Source organism: Macrobrachium nipponense, chromosome 39, assembly GCF_015104395.2.
Source record: "Macrobrachium nipponense isolate FS-2020 chromosome 39, ASM1510439v2, whole genome shotgun sequence".
Classification (NCBI taxonomy): Eukaryota; Metazoa; Arthropoda; class Malacostraca; order Decapoda; family Palaemonidae; genus Macrobrachium; species Macrobrachium nipponense.
In genome coordinates, this window is record NC_061099.1 from 8,906,361 (window position 1) to 8,928,428 (window position 22,068).

A 22,068-nucleotide genomic window follows, 5' to 3' on the forward strand; every position below is an offset into this window, starting at 1 on the left:
CCAAAATGACCACAATTATTTGGGCATTTGCATACTGACAGATATTTGGTCATTTTCCAAAATAACCGGGCAGTTTGCAAAATGACCAATTCCTCAAAATGACCGTCACACACACACACACACACACACACACACACACACACACACACACACACACACATATATATATATATATATATATATATATATATATATATATATATATATATTTCTAACTCACATCAGGATCTGTTCCACACGTGATTATGTATTGGTTATTTGTAAGACATTAATTATCAAGGCTTGCCCTTCCCCCTGCCCACCTGTAAAGGTGTGTCTGTCAGGGGGAAACCACTCACTAAAATGTCTGGCATTACCACAACAGCATTCTAGGATATGAAGTGCTATTGTAGTAAAATTTTAGTTGGCCAATATCTCCAATGTTGGAGGCAGTTCCTGTCTCCCCCTCCCCCTCCCCCTCCTCACTCGTTGAGGGTTGTCTGTCAGGGGGTAACCACCCGCTAAAATGCCTGTCATTACCATCACAGCATTCTAGGATGTGCAGTGCAATTGTAGTACAAATTTTACTTGGTATCTCCAATGTTGGATATAGACCCTGTCTCCCTCTCCCCCTTTTCCCCACTTCCGTTTGAGGTTGTTGTTCTGGTCAGGGCGGGGTAACCACCCACTAAAATGTGTCATTACCACCACAGTATTCTATGATGTGCAGTGCAATCGTAGTACAAATTTTACTTGGGATCTCCAATTTGGATGGAGATCCTGTCTCCCTCTCCCCTTCACTTCCCCCCCCACAACTCGTTGTGGGATGTCTGTCAGGACGTAACCACCCACTAAAATGTCTGTCATTACCACCACAGTATTCTAGGATGTGCAGCGCCATAGTAGTGTAAATTTTACTTGGTATCTCCTAAGTTGGATCTAGATCCAATTAAACCCCCTTTTCAATGCGTCTGTCAGGGGGAACCCACACTCAAAAATGTCTGTCACTGGTCATTCTATAGTCAGTAGAGTCTGCAGCTATATTATATATTAGTTTCATCTGGTATCTCATATATTGGATCTAGACCCAAAATCTAACAAGCAATTAGTGGTGCTTGTTAAGTAAGCCACCCAAATATTTTCGGCAGACGGTCAGTTTCACAGTTTTCAAGTCTACTCCTAAATACCGGTAGGGGTTACAGTCGGTATCTCGTTCGTTGTATCTCAATGGTCCGGGCTGCGGGACTATTATATGCGACTGAATATTGTATTTGGTAATTTTTGTTATTGAATAAAAAAAATTGTAGTGTTTTATTGGTAGTGAATCAGTCTCTCTCTCTCTCTTCTCTCTCTCTCTCTCTCTCTCTCTCATATCCAATGTAGTAATAATTTCCCCTCGGGTAAACTTTCGTTGTAATGTGATAAACATCTCTTCTCTCTCTCTCTCTCTCTCTCTCTCTCTCTCTCTCTCTCTCTCTCTCCAATGTAGCTAATAATTTTCGTAACTTTCGTTGTAATGTGATAAAATCTCTTCTCTCTCTCTCTCTCTCTCTCTCTCTCTCTCTCTCTCTCTCTCTCTCTCTCTCATTTCTCGTAACTTTCGTTGTAATGTGGTAACCACTTGCTGATAGACTCTCTCTTTCTCACCCTCTCTCATCTTTAGAAAGGCTTTAGAAAAGTTGAAGCCTTTAAATTGCTTAGTCAAAGAAAACGACTTGAACAAAATGACGTCATAGGTGGAAAGTTAAAATAACTGCATAGTTGTGATGTCATCAATTCCCATTAGTAAGTACGCTACGTAAATGCACGGACTCGCAGCACTTGCCAATGAATGTGTAGTGTACACTCGACAAGAAAAGTGAAGATACAGTTTTCATTAGCTTTCGTTCATCAAATTTCCCATTTGTTTTTACTGAAAAGACAAAATATCGCTAAATTTAATATAGAATATGAAAATACAATGCAAATTATATCATATTAGTTAAAACTGCAAAGCAAAACTGTTCAGATACTTAAAAACACGATATATGTCCGAAGTAATTGGAATTTCTCAGATGGATTCGTTCATAGAGATCTGTTAAATAGAATGTGAATTTCTGATTATAGTACTATGTATCACGACGACATTATATACTCGTTTTCCTTCATGAACGGGGAAATTATTGTATCATTGTAAGTGGTGAATGCAATCATTTCTAACTTCTACAAACTCATGTTTGTATTCCAAAGCGTTTAATGCTAGCTGACGTCAATGGCAGCCAATGTTGCTAAAGCTAAGGTAGGTTGAGCAAATCTAGTTGCATCCACAAGAGCGTTTTCTATGATGTGGAGGAGCCCTAGAACTTCGAGCGGGAAAGCTTACGTAACGGATTTCACTTTGAATACTTTGACGTTGACATGGATCGAATGCTAGTTGCTGTTTACAAAGCTACCGCCTTTAAACATAAATCTTTATCAAGGTTAAAGTAGCACGTCAGCTCAAAGATGTTCTGGCTATATGCTCCCATTACAAGCAATTCGTAGTAGCCTACAGCCCTACACGACTGCATTTCTTTGCTGCAAGGCTGAAAGATCTCCCAACACATCAGCATTATTTGCACGATATAAAACTTTAATTGTCTGTGCAATACAAATTGGGTTATTTGTGGTAATAACTATTTTTACTTAACACAGCTTTTTTCGGGAATTATTTGTGGATGAAACCCGATTTTCAAAAGTACAGATTATATCAAGAGAGCAAGAATGACCGCAGCCTGTGTCTAAAATTTTCCAAGTCTTTTTACAATCTTTGAATGTTATGGCAACTGTCGAATTAAATCAAGATTAGGGTATGGATTTCTTAGAAAATTGACTTGAATATTATGATCCTTCAAATTTTATTTAGCATAGTGCAGCGCGATCTTGGCAGTCATATCATCCCATTTCCCAGGTATCTGTGTACCGACTCGCCGCTCTTTATTCCGCCTTTCCCCGTCACAAGTCCGTCACCAATACTATAATTTCTCTCTTTCTCTCTCTCTCTCTCTCTCTCTCTCTCTCTCTCTCTCTCTCTCTCTCTCTACTTCTAAAACATACTTTAAAAATATATAACTCAATCTCCAAAGAAAACATAATGAAATTAAGTAGTTATAAATAGGCCTAAGCTTTCACGTAAGCATATTTGTTCTCTCTCTCTCTATCTCTCTCTCTCTCTCTCTCTCTCTCTTTTAAAACACATTTGAAAAAAATATTACCACTCAATCTTTCAAAATAAATATAATGAATTAAGTATCTCTACAGATAGGCCTATGCTTGTGCTCTCTCTCTCTCTCTCTCTCTCTCTCTCTCTCTCTCTCTCTCTCTCTCTCTTTTAAAACATTTGAAAAAATATTATTACTCAATCTTTCAAAGTAAATATAATGAATTAAGTATCCCTATAGATAGGCCTATGCTTGTGCTCTCTCTCTCTCTCTCTCTTCTTCACTTCCAAGTTTCTCTCTCTCTCTCTCTCTCTCTCTCTCTCTCTCTCTCTCTCATCTCTCTCTCTCTCACTTTTGAAACATTTGAAAAAAATAGTGTCACTTAATCTCTCAAAGAAATATAATGAATTAAGTATCTCTTTCGATAGGCGTATGCTTGCGCGCTCTCTCTCTCTATCGTCATAATATTGCATTCTTTACTGTATTGTTCCTCACGATTTCCACAAGTGCTGACCAAATTTTAAAACCCTTTCTCTCATTGTTTAAGATCCGTCTTCAATTACGCATGAATGTTACGCCAGTTGAGTGTCAAACAGTACTCTTATAAACAAGGTTTCACAGTAGGTTTTAAAGAAGGATGACCGATATTCTACCCTGAACTGACGTTGCCAAACCAACATTAACAAATAATATAGAGCCCAGGGCTGCCAGATTTCCACACTAAGGAAATCCACACTAAGTCTCAGACAGTTGCCAGTTATGCAATATATTCGACTTTATCGAACTGAGGAATGTAAAAGTTGTTTAACATGATCTTGTAAGTGCTCAAAACTTAGCATATGAATTCCCAACCATAGACAATGACCCTTTCCGTTTTTAGCTCATATTGTTTAAACATTTAGTTAATTTTGATTGTTTTTTTTATGAGAGGGTAAAAGAAGCAAAACTTCTCAACAACAGTCGGTACTCTTTTAATATGATGATGAAAAACTGCAATGAAAGTTATTTAATTTGACGATGAAAAAAGTAACATAGGTGTTTTACAACAAGTTTATATATAACATAAGGCATCCTAATCACATCATCGTAATGAAAAATAACGATAAATTTATGATGTTCAATCCGGCATTATTGCCATAAATATAATAACTAGACCCATATGTTGGGTCAACTAACACTGTTGGTTATATGCTCGCAAGTGAACTTTAAAAAATAATTATCGCTGTATTGTATCATTGCAATTACATAATTACAATAACTTTCATGAAGAATTGAAGCTGCAAATGATGTCTTATTTTTTAGATTAAAGTAAACTGACAACGTATCCTGGACCTTGGCTAATGTACTAAACCATTTAATATTTCATGAGGATTTAATTACCACTGCATTATACAATTTCTCACTTTTATCGGTGTTATACTCATAGTCATTCATTTATGACAATATCAACTGACAACGAAATCGTGAGCGCTATCATCTATACTGATAAACTAGGCCTATGATTTTTGCCTTAGGTCTTACGTTATACGAATTACAGTTATGAAATCATTAAAGCCCGTTCTTTTCAAAAGTTTGTCACCGTAGTTGTAGAATAACCAAACTGATTATACAGGGCACATTAAATCATTTTCACATGCAAAAATTGCAATGTGTATTGTAAAGCTGTAAAGTGCGTCGCTGGAAAAATAATTTGCTACCAAATGGCAGTATAATGTATGCATACATTTCACAAATTTTCAAGAAAATATACCATCAAAACTAGCAAATTAAGAATACTCTCTAGTATTATGAAAAAGAATAAATGTAGATTTTGTTGAGAACCATATTGAAAATAATTTTGATAGGTAACTAAGGTTGGTTGGCGCTAGAGCCAGCCAGTTCGTACGGCCTAGCTTATATTCTAGGTCTTGGTTTGCACATGAATCAACGGTCAGCGTTATGCATCTGATAAACATCCAAACGCATCCACAAATTAAAAAAGATAAAATTAATTATTTATTTTATGGATATTTGTGTGTGAGACTTATAAAAATATAATAGTAAAAAATTTTCAAATTATTTATTAGATTTTAAGTAGCATACGCTTCTTAAGTAAAAAGCGTGGAAATTTTTACGTGTGGATTCCACACTCCACACCTAATCACAATGTGGACAAGATAAGCCGTATTAGTGACGTCATTTCCACACTTCGGCAGCCCTGATAGAGCCTGTGTCTACATTTAAGTGTTAATTATTAAAGGACCTCTACAGAATCTTTATGGTGTAAAGTTAATGGAAATCTAGAAAGCAACAAACGCTATGATTTTGAAGCTCCGCCCCCTTTCTAGAGTTGCCAGGTGTGGCATTATTGAACACTATATGTCCGAAAATTTTAAAAAACTGTATCTTAACATTCCTTACCGAGTGTACTGTCGGCCAAAAAACTCGTGGCAGAGTTTCATAATTTTTCGTTCACCTGCCTGACGCACGATTCATGCCTTATTTATCTATTTTTCTTTTCAATAATGGAAGAAATCATGTGTAATGACGTTAAAAACAGTCACTGATATCTTTAGAACATTATGTTATGTTATTGTGTAAAACTATTTTTTCCATATAGCAAAATTGACGTGAACGAAACGAAGTGATAAAAAACGTCATATCACAACCATAGATATACATTAACAAATAGATAGGACACACCTATCACTAGTAGTATCGCATAAACATAGTCCTTAAATTATCATTTCAATATTAAGTTCAAGGTAGTTGAATATTCCATTTGTTAAATTTTACAGAAAACATTGGAATCTCACAAAATGCTATCAAATTTAAAAACAAAAAGAAAAAAATTAACAGCGTGAACCAGGCGACCTCACTCTATTGCTTTTGATATCATGTGCACGGGAATCTAGTGTCAATGTGTCATTTATCGGTCTAAGAAACATCCCTCGATGAGCGAGAGAATTATTGCACTGCATTCGGTGCAAGTTCCTGTTGGAGAGATATCAAGAAAGCTTAATAAACCAGAAAGAACCATACATAGATGAATAAAATTGTTTAAAGAACGGCAAAATTTAGAACATGGGCCTAGAGGTGGAACACCTCGAAGCACCACATGAGAGCAAGACAATACAGTAAGTGGTAAATTGTTGCTGAGCAGCATTCATTTGTGAACTTTGAATTCTAGTGCCTCGTCACGACATTGCTTATGACTGGTGTCTGATGAAAACTTTAGATGGAGAGGAAGAGATTTTTAAATCTATACTTGAAGTCTTTGGTAGTTGTCTAATGAATAAGTCTAATGAATAAGCAAACTTATCTTTGATGGATGAGATTCAGTTAGGCTTACTCTTTTAGTTTTGTTTTTTATCGTGGTCAGTGAATACCACGGATAGGGAGGGAAACGGTTTCAATGCTGCATGCATTTTTTCTTCAAAACCTAAAGAATACATTTTCTTATTGGGAGATACTTTATTAACATCGGCCTAATCGTTCCATCACTCCTATACGCCACCTCCGCTCTCTTCTACATCTCAGACGACTAGATCCGACTTCTCACTACGAACTCCTCGTGAAAGCACCACTAATGATAACGGTTATTTTAAAATTCCCAGCACCGACAACGGACACCTTAAAATGCATGTTTATAAATTATTTTCTGTTCAAAGAAACTTTATCTTTCATTCCACAAAAATGTGCATACACTCGTGTTACACCCTGTAGCCGTCAAAGAGCAACCCTTGATTAAAGCAGTAGGTTTTTCTTGAAAGAAAAAAAAAAAAACATATGAAATAGACTTAAACGAGAACGTCACCTTTCATATTTCTTATCCTTTCAGCTACTTATAATATGCTTATTGTAGTAGGTCTAGTAGCTATACATGTGAAACCAATTTGAATTAATTTCTATTTAGAAGAAATGAATAGCTACAAAAAAAATCAACCTAAGAAAGCTTTAAGGAAAGTAAGCCTTTCTTAATGTATTCGTCAGTTTTGACTCCCACAGCTTTCCAAGGTGTCTAAATGAAACAGGATGATATGCAAGGAATTCGATAAAAAATAAGACTGAATTATATTCGTTTGATTTTTTATGATTGGTTTTTGACTTTGAATAGCTAGGTCCGAGTTAATTATGTTAAGCAATTATGAAAAGGACAAGAAGAAAGGCGAACATGGCTAATAAAACAAGAATAACGGGAATAGTCAAATCAAGCAGATTAATATATATATATATATATATATATATATATATATATATATATATATATATATATTGTCGATTTAAATATTCATTAATATTACGTATCCGAGAGAGTATACTGCTGAAAATAGACCTAGGCAAATCATGTGGGAAAAACAGAAGTCCAATTTAGGCCCACTGAATATTATGTCATGCAAATTATTTTATTGATCAAAGGACAAAATTAGTTTAATTAAACATCGTTTTCAAAGAATGTTAACGCCTTGATGTATTATTTATCGGCTGTAGGAGACGAAATGACAACACCCCAGTGCAGTACGATACGTTGAGTCAAGACTCGAGCGGCAGCAAAGCCAACTTCAAATCAAAATCTTCGGTATGCTGTCACGAAGTTAGAGTTGAGAATAAAATTAGAAATCGTGGACCCATCGGTATATATTTTCCTTACTTTGCAAAATAATTATCTTTAATACATTGAATAAGTCTACTCAGTTCTAATGTAATTTATTTCAAGTATAGCACCTTTGAAAGGAAATGTTATTTATTGTTAAGTAAATAATCTGGCACCTGCATATGGCAATACTTCCATAACGAACAATGAATTAAGAAACTACGCCAATTCTTCGTTGGCCGTCTGTACATAAACGTCAGTTTCCTCATAGATTAATGATGAGGTGCTACATAAGTATTAATGACAACAGTTGTAACAAAAGTAACGAGGCGAGTAATACATGACGTCTCGTCATTAAAATGTAGACTCGCGTTATAAATATTTGTGACCACAGGTAATACCATGACGTCATATCTAAGTTATGTCGGAACGTTAACTCTACGGTTGTGACGCCACTAAAAATATTTACGTGGAAATAAAACCATAAACTACCCAGACGATTTTTTATTTAATCCCACAAATAATTTCCGAGTAAGATGTTGATAAAACATTTTCTTTATTATGGTGCCGGCATTACAGTGCCCCAGAGGAGGGGAAGGTCCCCAACGGGAGGTATAAACAACCAAAGGCTACCAGCATCGAAACCTACCCAGAGGAGGAACTGATATCCAAAATGGCGGAAGTATTATATTACTTACCCTGTGCTTTCACAGACTTCCACGTTCTCAAGGGGCAGATAGTTTTTTTTTTTTTTTTGTGTGGGGGGATGGGGAGGGGGGGAAGACTTAGGACCCGTTAAAGTGTCAACGAAAAGAGAGAAAGAGAGAGTCTTTCACGTCTTCTCGATAGAAAACTGGTCTCTTATGAACCGAACATCATAGAAAACGAAAGTCTTAAGGAAAACGAACGGTGTCTAAACTAAAAATATCCTGAACGTTTTAACCTTGAACATCGACTTTGTACAGACGGCCAACGAAGAATTGGCGTAGTTTCTTAATTCATTGTTCGTTATGGAAATATTGCCATATGCAGGTGCCAGATTATTTACTTAACAATAAATAAAATATCCTTTCAAAGGTGCTATACTTGAAATAAATTACATTAGAATTGAGTAGACTTATTCAACGTATTAAAGATAATCATTTTGCAAAGTGAGGAAAATATATACCGATGGGTCCACGATTTCTAATTTTATTCTCAACTCTAGCTTCGTGACAGCATACCGAAGATTTTGAAGTTGACTTTGCTGCCACTCGAGTCTTGATTCAACTTATCGTACTGCACTGGGGTGTTATCATTTCGTCTCCTACAGCCGATAAATAATACATCAAGGCGTTAACATTCTTTGAAAACGATGTTTAATTAAATACTAATTTTATCCTTTGATCAATAAAAATAATTTGCATGACACATTTAGTGGGCCTTAATTGGACTTCTGATTTTCCCACAAGATTAGCCTAGGTCTTATTTTCAGCATTATACTCTCTCGGATACGTAATATTAATGAATATTTAAATCGAATATTAATCTGCTTTATTTGATTATTCCCGTTTTTCTTGTTTTATTAGCCATGTTCGCCTTTCTTCTTATCCTTTTCATAATTGCTTAACATAATTAACTCAGACCTAGCTATTCAAGTCAAAAGCAGTCATAAAAAAAATCAAACGTATATAATTCCGTCTTATTTTTTTATCGAATTCATTGCATATCATCCTGTTTCATTTGGACACGTTGGAAAGCTGTGGGAGTCAAAACTGACGAGCGCTTACTTTTTATTAAAACTTTCTTAGGTTGATCTATCTGTAGCCATCCATTTCTTCTAAATAGAAATTAATTCAAATTAGTTTCACATGTATACCTAGACCTACTACCTAAAGCATATTATAAGTAGCTGAAAGGATAAGAAATATGAAAGGTGACGTTCTCGTTTAAGTCTATTTCATATGTTTTTTTTTTTTCTTTTTTTTTTTAAGAAAAACCTACGCTTTTAATCAAGGTGTGATCTTTGACGGCTACAGGGTAAACACGAGTGTATGCAATTATTTTGTGGAATGAAAGATAAAGTTTCTTTGACCAGAAAATATTTTATAAACATGCATTTTAAGGCGTCCGTTGTCGGCACGGAGAATTTTAAAATAGCCGTTATCATTTGTGATGCTTTCGCACGATGGAGTTCGTAGCGAGAAGTCGGATCAAGTCCCCTGAGATGTAGAAGAGAGCGGAGGTGGCGTATAGGAGTGATGGAAGGATTAGGCCGATGTAAAGTATCTCCCATAAAATGTATTCTTCAGGTTTGAAGAAAAAAATGCATGCATCGTTGAAACTGTATCCCTCCCTATCCGTGGTATTCACTGGCCACCGATAAAAACCAAACAAAAAGAGTAAGCCTAACTGAATCTCTCATCCACCAAAGATAAGTTTGCTTATTCATTAGACTTATTCATTAGACAACTATCAAAGACATAGATTTCGAGTGTAGATTTAAAAATCTCTTCCTCTCCATCTAAAGTATTCATCAGACACCAGTCATAAGCGTAGAGATAGTTATGATTCCTGGTTCAGCAATGTCGTGACGAGGCATTAGAATTCAAAGTTCACAAGTGAATGTTGCTCAGCAACATTTACACTTCTGTATTGTCTTGCTCTCTTGTGGTGCTCCGAGGTGTTTCCACCTCTAGGCCCATAATCTAAATTTTGCCGTTCTTTAAATAATCTTATTCATCTATATATGATTCTCTCCGGTTTATTAAGCTTTCTTGATATCTCTCCAACAGGAACTTGCACCGAATGCAGTGCAATAATTCTCTCGCTCATCGAGGGATGTTTCTTAGATCGATAAACGACACATTGACATTAGATTCCCGTGCACATGAAATCAAAAGCAATAGAGTGAGGTCGCCTGGTTCACAATGTTACGATATCGTTTTTTTTCTTTTTGGTTTAAAATTTGATAGCGTTTTATGAGATTCCAATGTTTTCTGTAAAATTTAACAAATGAAATAGTTCAACTACCTTCAACTTAATATTGAAACGATAATTTAAGGACTATGTTTATGTGATACTACTGGTGATAGGTGTCTCCTATCTATTTGGTAATGTATATCTATGGTTGTGATATGACGTTTTTTATCACTTCGTTTCGTTCACGTCAATTTTGCTATATGGAAAATAGTTTTACACAATAACATAACATAATGTTCTAAAGATATCAGTGACTGTTTTTAACGTCATTACACATGATTTCTTCCATCTTTGAAAAGAAAAATAGATAAATAAGGCATGAATCGTGCGTTCAGGCAGGTGAACGAAAAATTTTGAAACTCTGCCACGAGTTTTTTGGCCGACAGTACCTGACGGAATTCCCCACTTTGAGAGCTGTAGAGGAGGATTTACTCGTAAATATCAATCGATAATGTTATGTCATCCTCCTTTACATAGATATTTATATATAAAACTGACTTATTACTTCTTTTCAATACGATATTGACTAAAATAACTTGGTAATTTTTAAGGGTCTTATATAGGCCGTTAACCTATCTTCCAGAATTTTGACGTCAAATTCAGCATCAAATTATCGACACTGGAGGCAAAATTGGACTTTTTTCGATTCATGACAGTATTTGAACACTTGCACTTCAAATTCTGCAATTTCGACCTTAAATTTGACGGTAAAAATGTTCAAATACGAAAGATAGCTACTACTGTTTTGATAGACAGACTCTGATGTAGGTCTATAGGAATGATTTCCAATTCTTCGATTATTTTTTAAAAATTCTTCTTATTTAGTTGAACTTTTTCCACATAAATACAAATTAGTTTAATTTTAACTTTTAAAACGTAATTTTCCATTAAAGGGGAATATTTTTTAACATGAGAAAACATTGGAGGATAATTCGGTAATTAACTTTATTTGCTTCATTTTACAGCAAGTTTGGATGATTAGTTTCAATATTCCATGACAATTAACCGCATTTTAAAGTATTTTCGTTGCATTTATAGGCTTTGTCTGTCAACATCACATGCACCAAAATATCTGTAGTTAAACTAAGTTAAATGATTCAAAACTTATGAAAGCTATGGGTAAGTTTAATTTAGAGTCATTTTCAGTTTACATAATTTTTTGTTTACAAGATTAATTTGCAAAGTAAACAATGTTCATTTACATTTCCAAATGTCTTTTTCGAGCAAATGAAGGAATTTCAACAAGTAAACCAAACTAAAATTGATAACCTTTTTTATATTTCAAATTAAAAGTCGTCCTTTGGCCTTTGTTACAGCAATAACAATCAATTATACCAAGACACATACAGTCCTCCCCAAAAACAGACAAGTGACCCAAACCCCTTCAGGTCGAGCAAGCGCGCCTCGAGGCACTCCCCCCTTCCCCAAAAATGCCACCCAATTCGTCTTATTGGCATAAAACACCATTCAATGTAAGTGATTGAGTCAGGTTAATGGCAGGAGACGTGCAAAGCTAATGTCCTCCAGCCCTGAGTTCTCCTCCCCCCCCGACTAACGTCAGCCTTCACTTTACACGAGGACCACCAGGCCAAATTTTAGGTTCTGTGATTACATCTTGCAAAAATCCATCCCATAGACAGTTAATTAGGGTTCCTGCCCATCATTTTATCTTGACTTTCATCTGGAAGTTTTAAAATGTTCATGTCCTCTCAAAACTAACATCTTCTAGTTTTTACAAAACCTTGGAAAATATTTTTGCATTGTTCATGAGGTTAGGACCACCAGAGTACACATCACTCGCTAAACATACCATGATAAGAATTCATGTTTTTTATTATTTAAAGACAGTTGCATTGACTGAAAATTGCATTTTAATATTGAACAGGGTAACAAATCTTTGAAAATTGCAATTTCGGCTTGCTCACTAGAACAGGCAAACATGTATGATGAATTATAAATAGGGCTATACGAAACCAATAACTGTGACTTTGAATTTTGATTATCATTACTGAGGGCAAATAAATTCCTTTTTCTGTGCAAAAAAAAAAAACTTATCCCAAACTGACGAGCTTTGTAGGGCAACAAACAAACTTCTTATGCAACAGACCAATAGAATTCACTCAAGATTTTCTGAGCAAAGGAAAAAAATGTAATTTATACTTTTTGGGCAAAAACATAACAGATTCTCTAGCCAAGGAACCACACACTAATAATTTCCAGGCTAAAAGCAAAACTGCCCTGAATTAACAAAAGTCTTCACAAAAAACCTCGTTCAAGGTAACACTTGAAAAAACTTCCAAACTGGTGCACCTTTTGTGCAAAATGCCATTCCAAGCTATCACACTCTAGACGTAAAAAACTAAGGAACTGTCACTTTGTCAAAAAAACACTCAAGAACTAACAGACTGGGTTGAAAAACACAACCAAGTAATATACTTTTTTGCTAAAAAAAACTTATCGCCCCCCAAAAAATAAACACAGTTTTTAAGTAATAAAAACTACTGAATTGACCACACTTTACAAATCTCTTTCAGAGATGTACACTTGTTTTTCAGGCAAATCCATCTCCCAAACAAGCACCCATTTCAGGGAAAAACTCTTCCAATCTTTGTTTTAGGAGAACTAAATAAAAGAAAAAAACTCCTCCAGACACTTTTTAGGTAAAATCCTTTCCAAACAAACACCTTTTTTAGGCACAAAACTCCTCCGAACTGACATGGTTAAAAAAATCCTCCAAACACACACCCTACAAACAAAACAAAATCCTTTTTAGCACAAACTCCTCCTGACTCTAAAGGTTAAAAAATCCTCCAAACACATCCTACAAATTCCCCCAAACTGCTAATTGCTACAATGGAAAAAAACTCAAAAGAAACACCCTCTTCACATAAAAAAACTCATCCAAAATGGAACAGAAAAAAAACTCCAATCAAACTTCTCCAAACTGACACACCTTAGGCAAAACCTTCAGAGCATATATCTCATGAAATAAGAGGCCTCTTGGGCTGGTAACTAGTGAATTCCAAGAAAAACTCCCAAACTACAAGGAATCATTGGGAAAAAACTCTCCCAAACCATAAGACTTCATAGAAAAAAAAATACCAAACAAAGTCTTTGTAAGGAAAAAAAATCATAAACTAATTTTATAGTAAATTTTTCTGTCAGCCATTCTTCTCAAAAGAATCACCGACTGACAGACCATCTTGCTAATGATACCAGAGGTAATAGAGGAACACTTTCCTGCAAGAAAAGTAACTTAAAACTACCAGGAGAATTCACAAACAAACAGATTTCCTAAAAAAATATGTATATATAAAAAACAAAGCAACAATTCCAAGCAAGAAGGTAACTAAAAAAACTGCCATAATCCACAAACAAACAGATTTCGTGGCAATATATATATAATATATATATATATATATTATATATATATATATATATATATATATATATAACATTCATTGATAGAATGGCTTTCTCACTGTTAACCAGCTTTTTTGAAATTGCTTCATATTTTCTAATTATTTTCTTTACTTCATTGTTCAGGTTACTAATGGACACATAATGGGGTTCTTCCATTTACTCCAGTATTTTTACACGCGACAGCTGTTCGTCAACCTATACGTATTGACGTTTTCAAGCGTACTGATACAAATATGAGCCTACATGCGTTTTGTGACGTCATGAGGACGGAAAGGTAGTACAATTGCCAGATACCTAGTTTTAAGTATTTACAAAAGACTATAGTGAAACATAAAATAAGACAAATAAATAAATATGTTAACAACAGAAATTATATAAAAAGTTGAAAGTAAGTTATTATATACACATTATACATATATATTAATTACATATATGTTTAATTCACTGAAAGTCAGTGTGCGCTCCTGTCCGCTGTGGGGGCTTTGTCCCACGCGGTTGAAGGACTGCCTCCTACACGAGGGCAAGGATCGGTCTGCCTCACGTTGGATGTTAAGGCTGGGACGTTTGCATTGCGATGCTGACTGCTTCTGATATCAATAAACGATTGTAGTTGCCTTCCTTGTGTATTATTTTGGTGTTTGTGAGAAGTTCTTGTAATGATGGTTTTTTATTGTGGGTATCCACAAAGTGCTGATGAATGGCTCCTTGGTTTCTGTGGGCCTGCATGCGACGTTTGAGTGTGGTGGTTGTGTGTCCGATATAGCATTTTTGGGGGGACTGACATTGCTCGTCAGCACAGACAAACTTGTATACTATATCAGATTTAACCTCTTTCTCCGTCGATGGGGCCGTACTGTTTTTCATTACCAAAGAGGCCGTAAGGTTTGGTTTGCAGTAAATCCTTGCTGTTATTTTGTTATATGGCGCTAGGGGGGTGGTTCCTCTTCGCAGTATACCAAAGATGGCTTTCCTTTCATCTTCGTGGTGTTTGTTGTATGGTATATGATGGTATATCACTATTTCTTTGTCTTTGTCTTGTTGTGTTGTTCCTCGGGGTCGGATTATGGAAAGCCTCTAATCTCTTTTTGACAACTTGCTGGATCATGTCATCTGGATATCCGTTATTTGTGAGCAGTGTTGAACTCTGTTGATCTCTTCGTTAGTCGCTTTCCACGTGGAACAGTGTGTTATGGCGCGTTTATGTATGCATTTACCACAGATCGTTTTATATGCATCAGGGCATTCTCCTCTAGCATTCAAACATCTTCCAGCGTCTGTCTTTTTAGTGTATACGGTGGTATTGTATTTGTTGTTCTTTTGGGTCACAAGTACGTCCAAGAAAGGAGCATCTTCTCATCACTTCTTTCTACCGTAAAATTTTAATGTAGAATTTGCTTGGAGTTTATTTACTAATTCTTCTATGTCATTGTCGCCCTTTGTTGTGATAAAGATATCATCAATATATCTCCCATAGATTCTGGTTTTGGGTGTTCTTCAAATGTGACCTCTTCTGTGTGTGCCATGTATGCGTTTGCGAAAAGTACCCCGAGGGGGGAACCCATTGCCACGCCGTCCTTTTGTCGATATATTTCGCCCTATGTGAGAGGATGGGGCTTCCTTTGTACATGCTTCCAGCATCTCTTTTAAGATTTTTTCGGGGATCGGTAATGGTGGTTTCTCAGAGCGGTATATCTTGTCCATGATGATTTGTATTGTTTCATCCACTGGTACGTTAGTAAATAAACTTTCAACGTCCAGGGATGCTGATGTCTTCGTCGGTGTGCGGTGTCTTGCAGTAGGTCGATGAATTCCGTCGATGATTTTAGCGAGAACGTTGAGGGAATGTACGGCGTTATAATTTCATTCAATTTCTTAGCCACTTTATACATAGGAGATGTCATTTGGGATATAATGGGCCGTAGCGGGTTTTCCCGTTTGTGAATCTTGACTGTGCCGTAGCAGTATCCGGGCGCAAAGTCTCCGATGATTTTTGGAAAGCTTACTGTTCTCTGCTATTTGTTCGCTTTTCTGTTAGTCTCATCATTTTCTTTTTGAGGTCATTTGTTGGGTCTTTTTTAAGTGGCTGAAACTTATTATTATCACTTGTATATTATCCATTTTGGTGTCGTATTCATCTCTATTCATTATGACGTACACTGCGGTTTTATCTCCTTTGCGTATTATTATGGTTTCGTTTTCTCTCAGAGCTTTTGCTGCTTTTTTAACTGTGGACTGACCCACTATGCGACTAAAGTAGTTACCACGTGTTCTATTGGCCTCACCCAGTAATTCAGCGATGCACTCTTGTTTAAGTTCGATTTTGCGTTCTTCTTTCAGTCGCAGTAGTTTATCGATTAATACTTCTGTATTAATCCTCTTGGATTCAGGGTGTGGTTTTCGTATGTAATGGCAGTTCAGGCCTAGATTTAGTAACTGCTTTTGGTGTTCACTCAACTCTATTCCTGATAGGTTAATATACCCGGCTTTTTCTCTTCGTTTCTCACTGGTCCACCGTTTAATATCAGAAGCTTTTTGCTATGCCTTGCACTGACTATTTTCGAATGCTTTTCTATTTCTCTTTCCACTTGTTGTTGCACAGCACATTGGGTCTCTGTGGTAGTACTATTACAGAATTCACCACTCCACTTTGTTGCTCATTTCTTCTTGCAGTTTGGTGATCTTTTCTGCTGATTCTTCCATTCGTCGTCGGAGGCATTTTTCCACCTCGTTCCAACTCGACCGTGCCCGGCCATTATATTTAATACTTCTAGGGCACAATTTTTCACGGATACAACATCATTGAATAGAATGGCTTTCTCACTGTTAACCAGCTTTTTTGAAATTGCTTCATATTTTCTAATTATTTTCTTTACTTCATTGTTCAGGTTACTAATGGACACATAATGGGGTTCTTCCATTTACTCCAGTATTTTTACACGCGACAGCTGTTTCGTCAACCTATACGTATTGACGTTTTCAAGCGTACTGATACAAATATGAGCCTACATGCGTTTTGTGACGTCATGAGGACGGAAAGGTAGTACAATTGCCAGATACCTAGTTTTTAAGTATTTACAAAAGACTATAGTGAAACATAAAATAAGACAAATAAATAAATATGGTTAACCAACAGTAAATTAAATAAAAAAGTGAAAGTAAGTTATTATATACACATTATACATAAATATATATTAATTACATATATGTTTAATTCACTGAAAGTCAGTGTGCGCTCCTGTCCGCGTGTGGGGGCTTTGTCCCACGCGGTTGAAGGACTGCCTCCTACACGAGGGCAAGGATCGGTCTGCCTCACGTTGGATGTTAAGGCTGGGACGTTGCATTGCGATGCTGACTGCTTCTGATATCAATAAACGATTGTAGTTGCCTTCCTTGTGTATTATTTTGGTGTTTGTGAGAAGTTCTTGTAATGATGGTTTTTTATTGTGGGTATCCACAAAGTGCTGATGAATGGCTCCTTGGTTTCTGTGGGCCTGCATGCGACGTTTGAGTGTGGTGGTTGTGTGTCCGATATAGCATTTTTGGGGGGAGACTGACATTGCTCGTCAGCACAGACAAACTGTATACTATATCAGATTTAACCTCTTTCTCCGTCGATGGGGCCGTACTATTTTTCATTACCAAAGAGGCCGTAAGGTTTGGTTTGCAGTAAATCCTTGCTGTTATTTTGTTATATGGCGCTAGGGGGGTGGTTCCTCTTCGCAGTATACGTCATAATGAATAGAGATGAATACGACACCAAAAATGGATATATACTAAGTGATAATAATAAGTTTCAGCCACTTAAAAAGACCCAACAAATGACCTCAAAAAGAAAATGATGAGACTAACAGAAAAAGCGAACAAAGAGCAGAGAACAGTAAGCTTTCCAAAAATCATCGGAGACTTTGCGCCCGGATACTGCTACGGCACAGTCAAGATTCACAAACAGGGAAACCCGCTACGGCCCATTATATCCCAAATGACATCTCCTATGTATAAAGTGGCTAAGAAATTGAATGAAATTATAACGCCGTACATTCCCTCAACGTTCTCGCTAAAATCATCGACGGAATTCATCGACCTACTGCAAGACACCGCACCCGACGAAGACATAGCATCCTGGACGTTGAAAGTTTATTACTAACGTACCAGTGGATGAAACAATACAAAATCATCATGGACAAGATATACCGCTCTGAGAAACCACCATTACCGATCCCCGAAAAAATCTTAAAAGAGATGCTGGAAGCATGTACAAAGGAAGCCCCATTCCTCTCACATAGGGGCGAAATATATCGACAAAAGGACGGCGTGGCAATGGGTTCCCCCCTCGGGGTACTTTTCGCAAACGCATACATGGCACACACAGAAGAGGTCACATTTGAAGACACAAAACCCAGAATCTATGGGAGATATATTGATGATATCTTTATCACAACAAAGGGCGACAATGACATAGAAGAATTAGTAAATAAACTCCAAGCAAATTCTACATTAAATTTGAAATTACGGTAGAAAAAAGAAGTGATGAGAAGATGCTCCCTTTCTTGGACGTACTTGTGACCCCAAAAGAACAACAAATACAATACCACCGTATACACTAAAAAGACAGACGCTGGAAGATGTTTGAATGCTAGAGGAGAATGCCCTGATGCATATAAACGATCTGTGGTAAATGCATACATAAAACGCGCCATAACACACTGTTCCACGTGGAAAGCGACTAACGAAGAGATCAACAGAGTTCAACAGCTGCTCACAAATAACGGATATCCAGATGACATGATCCAGCAAGTTGTCAAAAAAGAGATTAGAGGCTTTCCATAATCCGACCCCGAGGAACAACACACACAAAGACAAAGAAATAGTGATATACCATCAGATACCATACAACAAACACCACGAAGATGAAAGGAAAGCCATCTTTGGTATACTGCGAAGAGGAACCACCCCCCTAGCGCCATATAACAAAATAACAGCAAGGATTTACTGCAAACCAAACCTTACGGCCTCTTTGGTAATGAAAAATAGTACGGCCCCATCGACGGAGAAAGAGGTTAAATCTGATATAGTATACAAGTTTGTCTGTGCTGACGAGCAATGTCAGTCCCCCAAAAATGCTATATCGGACACACAACCACCACACTCAAACGTCGCATGCAGGCCCACAGAAAACCAAGGAGCCATTCATCAGCACTTTGTGGATACCCACAATAAAAAAACCATCATTACAAGAACTTCTCACAAACACCAAAATAATACACAAGGAAGGCAACTACAATCGTTTATTGATATCAGAAGCAGTCAGCATCGCAATGCAACGTCCCAGCCTTAACATCCAACGTGAGGCAGACCGATCCTTGCCCTCGTGTAGGAGGCAGTCCTTCAACCGCGTGGGACAAAGCCCCCACACGCGGACAGGAGCGCACATGACTTTCAGTGAATTAAACATATATGTAATAATATATATTTAGTATAATGTGTAATAATAACTTACTTTCAACTTTTTATTAATTTCTGTGTTAACATATTTATTTGATTGTCTTATTTTATGTTTCACTATAGTCTTTTGTAAATACTTAAACTAGGTATCTGACAATTGTACTACCTTTCCGTCCTCATGACGTCACAAAACGCATGTAGGCTCATATTTGTATCAGTACGCTTGAAAACGTCAATACGTATAGGTTGACGAAACAGCTGTCGCGTGTAAAAATACTGGAGTAAATGGGAAGAACCCCATTATGTGTCCATTAGTAACCTGAACAATGAAGTAAAGAAAATAATTAGAAAATATGAAGCAATTTCAAAAAAGCTGGTTAACAGTGAGAAAGCCATTCTATTCAATGAATGTTGTATCCGTGAAAAAGTGGGCCCTAGAAGCCCATTAATATATACATATATAAAAGGAACATTTCCTAGCAAGAAAAGTAACTAAAAAAACTACCAGAAAAATTCACAATCAGAATTCCTAGAAAAAAAGTAAGCAAACTATCACACTTTAATAAAAAAACCTACAAACTCAAACATCTTCTAAGCCAAAGAATTAAATCTGACAACAAGGTAAATAAGTAATGATACACTATATCACACACTACAAGAATTACTTAAGGGAGAATATCACAAACTACTGAACATCCTAAAACCCAAAAAATATTACTAACAGACCTGAATGCTAAAATAAATAAGCAAATACTGAAAGTATCATGAAGACCAGAGGCGTATTACTCAATAGGTTAACTAGGCTGAGCCTATGGGACCCCAAGCCTTGCGGGGGAAAAGGTCCGTGGCCTCGAAGTAGCCATATTAAAAAAAAAAACTGTAAAACTGCAGTGTGTTAGGCAAGGAGAAGAACCAATGCCATAGAAACCTGGACTGTTGTCATTTCAGGCTTAGTTTTTATCTGATTTTGGTTGGTTATAGTGGCTACTGAAAAACTTACATTTTATATAGTACATACTACCAAGCAACAATATTATTATCAAACTGATATTCTGAATCATGAATCTCTTGAATAATCATTAATGAGCACCGTTTGGTTCAGTGCATTTATATAAGGTTATGTTAATCTGTAAAGTACTATATGTATTTACTCTCAGAATAAGCTTAATTATTGTGTATTGCTCTAATTTCCTCGACATTGCTCTGCATCCAGCTTCAAAATGCTCCTAAAATTGCTGATATTTAAAGAATAACCCCATGTAATTTGGCCCCCTTGACAGGGCCCCGAAGAGTCTTAATCTGGCACTGATGAAGACTAAGGCTTTCTAGGTTTCACAGATCAAGAGACCTTTCTAAAAGGGAAAGATTAACAGACTTTGCAACAGCAACCACAGACTAACAGACTTTCTAACACTAACAACAGACTAACAGTCTTTCTAACAACTACAGACTAACAGACTTTCTAACACCAACCACAGACTAACAGGCTTTCTAACACCGATCACAGACTAACAGACTTTCTGATGCCAAAAGAATCACAAACTGACAGACCTTTCTAAACCAAAAATCAAGCAAGAACAAGAGACCTCCTGAATCTGAATTGATATCAACCTAGACGTACCAAGCTTTCCTGAACACCAAAATTACTACCACGAACTTAGAAAATAGTAAGTAAAATTCTTATAATTTACCCAAACTAATTCCCTACATCACTCTACAAACACCAAAATTCAATCTTTAATTTACCATATTCCAAAACTTTACAGTTGTAAACTAACACTTTGAATTCAAAAGTACCATTAGCAAGGACCTCTTGATTCAAACAAACCACAATCATTAAGAGACATATTTCATTCTGAACTACATAGTACATTGTCAGCTTCGACACTCATAATAAAACTGCATATGATCAAGACTCTGAAGTCCTCTAAACACCAACATCTTAAAAGTTAAATTAAAAATCTACGTAAAAACCAGGAAAATTTCTAACCACCACATCGTGACCACTGTCCTAACTTAGGATCAGGTATATTAACTGTAAAACCACCACTCAGTAAGGCCTGCCAAGACCATTTTGGAGCAATGAAAAAGCTAATCCAGTTATTCATCTAAAGCTCCACAAGGCAATAAAAAAAATTCTCCCAGCAACAAATGCTTCACAACAGTTACCATCACTACACAGCCACCTCACATGAGGGACATGAATCTTCAATTAAGAAAAACTTGCAGAGAAAAACCTGAGAGTCCAAGTGTTATCATAAACTGACCTAGATGTTTCAAGAGTTACACAAAAAATGTTGTTGTCTTCAGAGGAAACCTGTGAACAGCTAAGCCCAGGAACTATCATAAAAAGACCTAGACATTTCAAGTTTAATCAAATATCTCCGTAATCTCTAAAATAACATCTACCTTCTCCATAGCACCAAATCCATTTATATCATATGAACTTTTCCTAAGAAATACTTTATTAAATAAGCCTCCCATTGGCTAGGCACCCTAAAAATGAAGAGC